Source organism: Schistocerca gregaria, chromosome 7 (assembly GCF_023897955.1).
Source record: "Schistocerca gregaria isolate iqSchGreg1 chromosome 7, iqSchGreg1.2, whole genome shotgun sequence".
Classification (NCBI taxonomy): domain Eukaryota; kingdom Metazoa; phylum Arthropoda; class Insecta; order Orthoptera; family Acrididae; genus Schistocerca; species Schistocerca gregaria.
Window position 1 is genome coordinate 563,059,187 of NC_064926.1, and position 10,058 is coordinate 563,069,244.

Genomic DNA, 10,058 nt, shown 5'->3' on the forward strand with positions numbered 1-10,058 from the left:
GCAAAGAAATTATATATTGGTCAGAAAGTTAACATTAAAGCTCATCCATTGTCACATAAGAAGAAACACTTGAGTCACAAATTCTTTCTAGTTTACAATGGATCTTACAGAATCCGACGTATACCACATGATAATTGCGTTGAAGTTGAAACTCTTGCGTACTAGGAAGAATAAATGTTTACACCACATTTCATATGTAAAACCGTTTATTGAAAGATAATCTGCTTTTTAACTTTGTCTTTGCCATAAAATTTTTCGCTTCACGTTATTAGTATGCTTTGTCAGACTTAGAAACTGTTAACATGCAACAATGTTTTGAAGTTCACTATCCAGTCTAGAACCTGGGGAACATTTTTAAACAGAAATTACGAATGCATTGTTATAGTGAACAGACATCACAGTGTTATTGTGCATGTACATTCTTGCTTGTTAGTTGCACGATTACGTAACGACTATAAGGCTGACATACTTAGAACAGTTACCAGTACTGCTAATGAGATTTTAATGCAACATTTTGGTTCACTTGAAAATAAATTCTGGATTTAAAGTTCTTTCTGTGAGATTAAAGATGACTTAGCATTTGGTTTCTTTGACAGCTACACGATTATATCACGACGCTACTAATATGTGACATGATTTACATTGTTGCTTTTGCGGTGTATCTGTTTTATATCTGCACAGTTTTTCTGTATTATTCTGGAAAGTAAAACATGTTTTAGTAGTAACGTTTGTGGTATAGTTACAATGAGACAGCCTTTTCTGTAGCACAACAATACGTTACAGTACAATACTTACTTCATCACAGCAATAAGCGTAGTAATACGATATCTATACGCAAAGCATTTCACTTTTATTTATCATGAGGTAAGTACATTGACTTCTGCAGAACGTAGCTTTCGGAGGACAATAACTACGACACTTCCACAGAGATTGTCTTACAGCAAGACGCACATTTAGCGCTACAGGACACGCAGTAAACTATTTATTTTTCAACATATTTGAATTACAAAGAAAGTTTTCCGTGATACATTTCATTCCATTGCTGTAATCTGTAACACCAGAGGATATAATTACATTAATCCTCAGGGTGGTACACGCTTACTTTGTGTACCATGTGTTTGGCAAGCACAAGGAGCCCTAGCTAATATGGTATTTGCTTATACAACTCTACACATCGGTACCATATTTATCTAACACATAAATTACACAGCTATCTGATCATTTAACTGAGAGAAACAAACATTTATTTTACTAGATCAGTGACAGATGTTTACGTAATTACACAGTTGGATAACTTCACACTTACGAAATTGTATTCTTTTCTGTACTTTGTGAACTGTTCATATTTTTCCAGAACCATTGTGATACTATGAGAGCTTTGAATGACGCATTTGGTATGGGATCATGATTTTTCAAGTACGTTTGAGGTAGATGACACTTTTGACATGAGCAGAGAATTTTTTTTAGGTTTTGAAATTATTGGAGGAAGCTACGGAGATTTTGAGAATTTGACTGTGGTGTTATGATGTTATTATTACGACTACGATGTGAATTATGCTGCTGAAGTATGCTTAAGCTGATGCTATATGAGTTATTTGGTTATGCTACGTATCTGTTATGATGACATATTGAAGAAGTGTCGACGAATATACATATGTGTAATAAGGTAAGGAATAATGAGTAGTGGTTAGGGACTCTGGTTTGTGAAAAAGGATGTTGGAAACCAAGAATCGTACTTTAAGAGTTATGAAATGTGTGTATACGCGTGAATGTATCACAAGGCCGCCAAAAATTTTTGGACACTGTTATATTAATAGAATTTTGTTTCTACAGATGTGTAATGCAAATTCTTGACCTGTGAAATTTTTTACATGAGACTGCCACTGTAGCGGAAACTGGTGTCGTAAATATTTCGTTAAGACAGTTAAGTGACCACCTGCACGTAACGCGTCGTGGGCACCCAGCTGCGCGACAACCACCTGACAAAAGAAAGCCATTAGTGTGTGCCTTTCAGAGGCACAGGTAAAAAAGAAAAGGCCATTATCCTCTCTATTGACATTCCTTTGTAGAAAGCACCGCAAATACGACACGCTCATTACTGAGAAAGATACTTACATCTGACACCTGATTATAACAAACGTCTTTCTACGAGAGTTGAGAGACTTCTACTAACTTATGAAATGTCACATGACTATTGAATGATATTTTTATGCTTTGTCCATAGTTGCTTATTTCATTTGATATCTGTTTTCCAGCTGTGTTGCATCATTGATTTTATAAAATAAAAGTAAATGCATTTGCTAATGTGAAAACTTTCTGTCAACAGATCTGTTAAATAATAATTTTATGATCCACATTCTTAAAAAAAGGAGCACTTGGAAAGGAAAGAACAATAAGAAGGGACTAGTAACAGGAACTGCATACATAATTTTCTTTTCAAGTACTTGGTAATTTATTTAATAGAATAAGTTGTGGTGCACCACTTTAATTACATAGTCATTAAGATGTGATTATAACTTTCCCTTGTCTGCATTGTTGTCTTTAGTGTACTATTTTTTCTGCTTGTGGGTTTGTCATGTTTAGGTATAAGTTATTACATTTATTGCTGCTTGCTATGCTTACTTGCATTTTTTATTCATTGCTGTTTGAGTTAATCGTTTTGTGCTGCTGCATTGCGTCGTCCCTTAGTTTAGCATCTGAGCTCAGTAGATTTTAAGTTAGCTTAAAAGGGGGTAGGCTACATAAGAAACTAACTATGATGAATTGGAAGAGAAGCATTGAGAAGCTATATGAAAATGATTTGGCCAAAAAAAGTAGTGTATAGTGGAGAAAAACTATTTTTGAAAGAGGATGAGAAAAGTACAGAAAGCAGCTATAGATAGGACTTTTTGAAAATAATGAAGAACGAAGGGCGATCTCCGAGAAGTAAAGAAAGTTTTGTTTGCAAAATACTGCAGTAAAACAAACCCTGCCCTTTCCTTGTGTTATCCCACTATGTGTTTGTGTACCCTTGTGTATTTATGTTCTTCCTGTCTTTATATGTTTATCTGATAAGACTTATGTTGCAGAATTTTTCTAATACTAAGCTACATTCACTATGATGAGGAATACTGTTATCCTCAAATATAATTTGCATTAATAACATGTTATTTACTTTGTAAAGATGTTGACACATTATTTATTCTGTTTTGTTCTAATGCTCATGTGTGAAATTGATGTTTCAAAAGTTATTCTGATTTTTTATGTATGTACTTATGTCGTAATTTTCGTAACACTGATGTAATTGCTATTTCGATTCTTTTGTAAAGCCTGTACTACTGCAAATGTTATCTGTAGTGTTATGTTCTTTAAAGATGTATTTTGTACCTTTGTTATTGCATTCTTATGTTACAAAATTGTAATTGACACCAGTTCATCAAATTAAGTAAATTGTAAATTACATTTCACTGCACACGTTTCTGTTGGTCATAGTATATGGACAATATCTGAGAAGTAGGGACTGATAGTGTTTGCACATGTGTTAATAACTCAGCAAGGGACTGGTTAACAGCATTGCTGGTTCTAAGGACAATTCCAAAAACTTTGTGAGTGGACAAGTGGTGGGTTATGGACTTGCTAAGTTATCCGCAAGACTCTTCAATGGTGATTGTGCGCCTGCACAGTCAAACAGATGGCTGCTGGCCATCTCTACAAGGACTACAGTGGGTCTACACCTTTGACGACCCACCGGTACCATTATTTCTACAAGGACTGCAATGGGTCTGCACCTCTGGTGGCCCACCAATACCGTAATCTCTACCAGGACTACAAGGGGTCTACTCTGTGATGACCTACCTACCAATATTCATCAAAACTTCGACTGACTCTGCTGTGGGTTTGCTCTGTTGTGGCCCATTACCTGTCTGCATGTCAAGAGTCAGCACTGTCTTTCGTTGGAAGGACAACACTACTTCTTCAAGACTGCTTAGAAATCCACTACTTCCAAGTGCAATTTCTGTTATTGCTCAGACTTTGAAAAAAACACTGCAATTTTACTGTGATGAACGATCAGGACTGTCTTTATGGACTGTGAGAAAATTTTAGCTTCTGTCCAACATTGTATCAATAAGTGTGTGTATTTGATATCTTTGTTTAGTAATTATGAAAAATTTTATCAAATCATTATTGGCCACTGCACAAAACAATTTGTAAAATTTTTTTGTGGGGAGCATGGGGGCTATGTAAGTAGGCTGTTTAGGTTTTCTTGTTGGTAACGCCACATAGCGCTCGGTATGAAAAAATCACTGGCTGTGCCGTGTGCAGTCTGTGTTTAGTCTGCATTGTTGTCTGCCATTGTAGTGTTGGGCAGCGGCAGCTGGATGCTAACAGCGCGTAGAGTTGCGCAATTGGAGGTGAGCCGCCAGCAGTGGTGGATGTGGGGAGAGAGATGGCGGAGTTTTGTAATTTGTAAGACTGGATGTCATGAACTACCATATATATTTTGACTATTAAGGTAAATACACTGTTTGTTCTCTATTAAAATCTTTCATTTGCTAACTATACCTATCAGTAGTTAGTGCCTTCCGTAGTTTGAATCTTTTATTTAGCTGGCAGTAGTGGCGCTCGCTGTGTTGCAGTAGTTCGAGTAACGAAGATTTTTGTGAGGTAAGTGATTTGTGAAAGGTATAGGTTAATGTTGGTCAGGGCCATTCTTTTGTAGGGATTTTTGAAAGTCAGATTGCGTTGCACTAAAAAATATTGTGTGTCAGATTAAGCACAGTCGTGTATAAATAGTTCTAAGGGGACGTTTCAGATGTACTGCTTCAGCTGTTCAAATGTTTCTGGATTCTGGCGGTACACCTGGTCTTTCAAGTGTCCCCACAGAAAGAAGTCACAGGGGTACATGTCTGGCGAATAGGGAGGCTAATCCACGACGCCTCCTGTATGTTTCGGATAGCCCAAAGCAATCACACGATCAGCGAAATATTCATTCAGGAAATTAAAGACGTCGGCCGTGCGATGTGGCCCGGCACCATCTTGCATAAACCACGAGGTGTTCGCAGTGTCGTCTAAGGCAGTTTGTACCGCCACAAATTCACGAAGAATGTCCAGATAGCGTGATGCAGTAATCGTTTCGGATCTGAAAAATGGGCCAATAATTCCTTTGGAAGAAATGGCGGCCCAGACCAGTACTTTTTGAGGATGCAGGGACGATGGGACTGCAACATGGGGCTTTTCGGTTCCCCATATGCGCCAGTTCTGTTTATTGACGAAGCCGTCCAGGTAAAAATAAGCTTCGTCAGTAAACCAAATGCTGCCCACATGCATGTCGCCCTCATCAATTCTGTGCACTATATCGTTAGCGAATGTCTCTCGTGCAGCAATGGTAGCGGCGCTGAGGGGTTGCCGCCTTTGAATTTTGTATGGATAGAGCTGTAAACCCTGGCGCATGAGACGATACGTGGACGTTGGCGTCATTTGGACCGCAGCTGCAACACGGCGAACGGAAACCCGAGGCCGCTGTTGAATCACCTGCTGCACTAGCTACGCGTTGCCCTCTGTGGTTGCCATATGCGGTCGCCCTACCTTTCCAGCACGTTCATCCGTCACGTTCCGTTGAAATTTTCAAACAGATCCTTTATTGTATAGCTTTTCGGTCCTTTGGTTACATTAAACCTCCATTGAAAACTTCGTCTTGTTGCAACAACACTGTGTTCTAGGCGGTGGAATTCTAACACCAGAAAAATCCTCTGTTCTAAGGAATAAACCATGTTGTCCACAGCACACTTGCACGTTGTGAACAGAACACGCTTACAGCAGAAAGACGACGTACAGAATGGCGCACCCACAGACTGCGTTGTCTTCTATATCTTTCACTTCGCTTGCAGCGCCATGTGTTGTTGAAAATTGTAACTACTGTAATTTCGAAAGTTTGTCCGCCTGAAAATGTACTGTTGTCCCAAGCATATTGCAACAAACGGTGTATTTCTATCGCTGCTCGTTTAGTTTTTATTGCCGTTTCAAATATACCGGTCATTTTTGAAACACCCTGTACATCTACATGTACATAGATAATCCGCAAGCGATCGTACGTCGCATGGCGGACGGTGCTCTGTACCACTATTAGTCATTTTCTTCGCTATTTCACTCGCAGATACAGCGAAGAGAAAACGACTGTCTATATGCCTCCATACGAGCCCTAACTTATCGCATCTTATCTTCCTGGTCCTTCCTGTTGGAGGCAGTACATTCGTTTGGTAGTCAGCTTCAAATGGAAGTTCTCTAAATTTTCTCAATAGTGTTCCTCGAAAAGGCCGTCGCCTTTGAGCCGTGGTAGAAATTGCTATTTTGAAGAGAGCGCCGAAGAGCATAGTGTGAAGCAGTTGCCCTCCGCTTCTGGCGGTGGCGCCGCTGTGGCAATAGCAGCTTTGGTGTCTCCCTCTGGTGGGGAGGGGGAAAGGTGGCCTGTTCACGTGCATTTAAGGGGCGCTATGAGGTCGCCAGTGGGGGGGTGTGGGTAAGGGCCAGTCTGTCGTCCCCAGCTTGCTAGTCTGTCTCTCGTCTGCATTTGTTAGGCAGTTAGTGTCTGTCTGTCGCTCGGAGTGCGAGTATGTCTGTCGTTAGCATCAACCTTTAAAGCCGGCAAAACGAGAGTTTTTCCACTCCGCTAGTAAGAGAACTCAGCGAGTGGTCGCCCGGTCGGGGCTTAGTTCCTGCATCTGAGTCTGCGCGTTAGGCCGCCAGTCTGCTGGAGTTTGCTCAGGCAACGGTCATTGGCGTTGGGATCGATCGGTTGGTCGATCGCGCATTGAGACACAAGATGACTTGTATGTCTTGAGCGTCGGCGCATGTGAGGTCGCCACGTGAGTCCAGTGGGCCGCGCCGAATAGCCAGGGGTAGTGGCTTCGCGGTCGACACGAGAGTCACAGGAGTCAACCCACGACATCGGTCTGGCCGGTGTGAGCTGCGACGCCGTGAGACGGCAGATCGGCGCGCCTTCCTGCGTCCGTTGAAGCGGCTGGCAGCGGACGGTTCGGGAGAGCGATTTGGGACTGCTGCGCCAGGTCTTCTGGAGAAATCGCAGTTTATTAGAAGTTAAGTGATAGGTCATACGTTTTTTGATTTAGTCTTGTTAAATTCTACTTGTTTTCTTGGTGAGGCCACCAGCCGTTTTGCTTTGGGGTCGTCCCACCATTCTTCTCTTTTGCCCACTCGCAGGAAGGTGGTTGTTTATAAATTGGGTGGTCCGTTTTTCCCTTGTGGAGTAGGGGTGGGTTAGAGCAACCTGCGGTTCGGGTTGTTCGGTAAGCTCCCTACCAATCTACTGTACGTTAGCAGCTGCCTCTGTCATGTTTGTCGGATTTGGTGTGTTAACGAATTTATTGCTTGGAGTGTAACGGCCTAATACCTGAAATATGTTTTGATCTTTGGAAACTTTGATATTATTGCCTATGAACTTGAGGGGCTGTATCTGTGTACTGTAGAGCATCTTAACTATTGTTTGACCAAGATTGCATTTCATGGGCTTTTATTTAAATGAGTATTTTAGTATATAAAGCTGCTACCCTTTCGCCGTAAGACTTTTCTTAGAAGTTAAAATCAAGTTCCATCTTGCGTGGCAAGGTTAATATTTTAATTGTTAGTGTTTGTACCATTTCCATCCCTTCTACAGGAGGGGAGGGGGGGGGTGCATCGTTTGTGTGCTTGTGTAAATTGTTAAAACTCTTAGTTTAAAGTTATCTGGTGTGTTGCAGATTTGCACCAGTATAGTCTTTCAGAGGCTATTGTGAGCGGTCTTCACTAAGGCCGTGTCAAAAGGGAGCAGCAAGGTTCTCTGCCCGAAAGCTCATACAATCACAACTTGTTTCTTTCTGCCTCTGATTAAATTGTAACTTTCATATTTAGAGGACCCTTTCTGATTGTAATTTTAAATTTGTTTCTTTTTAAAAATGCTTTTAGGCACTATTAAAGTGAATAAAATTCCCATTTGTTAAAAGGAATTCGGTTATGATTTCGTCAGTTACTCCCTGGGAACTACTTCCTTGCCTACAGAGTGTGGTTAAATGTGTTAATGTTCTTGATGAATCGCTAGTAAATAAAATAAATTCTTGGGAATATTCTTTGAAAATAAATGACGGTTCAGCCTTCAGTCCAGGGATTCCCATTTGAGATCTCGAAGCATCTCCGTAACACCTACTTGTTGTTCTTGTAACACCTACTTGTTCTTACTTACAGCTAACAAACCTAGCAGCCCGCCTCTTATATTACTTTGATGTCTTCCTTTAATCCACCCTGGTATGGATCCCTAACACTCGATCAGTATTCAAGAGTAAGTCGCACCAGCGTCCTATATGCTGTCCCATTTACAGATGAATCACACTTTTCCAAAATTCTCCCAATAAACCCAAGTCGACTGTTCGCCTTTCCTACCGCAGTCCTCACGTGCTCGTTCCATTTCATATCACTTTGCGACGTTACTCCCAGACATTTAAACGACTTGATTGTTTCAAGCAGGACATTAATAGTATTATATCCGAAAATTATGGGTTTATTTGTCCTGCACATCCCCCTTAACTTACATTTTTCTGCATCTAAAGCTAGCTGTCATTCATCACACCATGCAGAAATTTTATTTGAGTCGTCTTGTATCCTCCTACAGCCACTCAACTTCAACACCTTGTAACACCAGGATCGATTATAAGTAATTTATACCATGTAATTTTTTTATATATATATATATATATATATATATATATATATATATATATATATATATATATATATAATTACATGGTATAAATTACTTATAATCGATCCTGATATATGAAGATAGTAACTGTTCTCTAAAGAGAAGATACCATTGATGACAGTGGAGTTTCTCTAGAATAAGCGATACTTAATTGAAACCCTCAGCTGCTGACAGGTGTTGTTGATATACCTCGATGGGGACAGCAGAAAATGTGTTTCCCGGCCGGGATTCGAACCCGGGTTCTTTTGCTTACATGGCAGACGCTCTATCCATCTGAGCCACCGAGGACACAGATGAACAGCGCGACTGCAAGGACTTATCCCTTACATACTTCCCTTCAGACCCACATTTCCAACTGCCCACAATCTACATACGTAATGTACGTAATAGGTATTTGCCCATCCACTCATTAATAGAGCACGCTAAGGTGATGATTCCAGCCTTTAACTATATATGTGAAGATAGTAACCGTTCTCGAAAGAACAGATACCATTGATGATCGTGCAGCTTGTCTAGAATAAATGATACTTAATTGACTATTGCTACATTGTAAAAACTTAAGTGTGTTTAAATAATGAATATATATAAAATATGTCTGTTTATGAAAAAGAAATTGTGTGCAGAAAACTGGTTCATACTTAGGTAAGTTGTATTATAAGGAAGGGAAAGATGTAGGGAACCCCCTCTGCTACGGAAGTGTGTGGGCGCCTGGGAAAAGGTGGAATTGGAGGTCAATCTGGGCAGCAAGGGAGAGAGCACGTTAGGCAGTCAGTGGCCAGCAGTTGAACAGTCAACACCGTGGGTGCCAAGTTTGGCATTCAGGAACCGATTTATGATGGAATGGCCTCGGATGTGGTTTCGGCTGTAAAATGGTGCTCTCGCATTTTGGAATGGCTCTGAAAATGATTAATACGTCGCCAAGAAGATCTGAATGGAGCATTAAACCGCCAGAGGTGAGACCAGATAGCCGCCACGTGATTGCTACCACTATTGCGCCACTGCTTCACCAGCTTTGGAAATCATATTTGGATACCAGTATGAACCAGTATGCTTGTGTATGAGTGTTTTTCAATAATAATTTCAATGATGAAAATTCGTGTTTGAACTTTGAAACTGCCCTGTTCATGAAACCAAACGGGGTCCTATCCTAAACGTGCTAAAGACCGAGTATCCTGTTTATGAAGAACCACTGACTTGCTTCTATTTGAATGTGCCTAAGTTTCAGTGTTAAAGCATATAAATGTTAGTAGTTAAATTACTTGTTTCTCAGGTAAAGAGAGAGGCACATAATTTTGAAGTTATAAAAAATTCTATTTTGCTTTAAATTGTT

The 10,058-nt window shown here is 40.3% G+C and overlaps 1 non-coding gene across 1 annotated transcript; it reads right to left on the bottom strand.

Annotated features, from left to right (window-relative positions):
* Positions 1-8,942: 8,942 nt before the first annotated feature.
* Positions 8,943-9,016, bottom strand: Trnat-ugu (transfer RNA threonine (anticodon UGU)). The gene has a single exon. It is a non-coding gene; the product is annotated as a tRNA-Thr (tRNA).
* Positions 9,017-10,058: the final 1,042 nt, after the last annotated feature.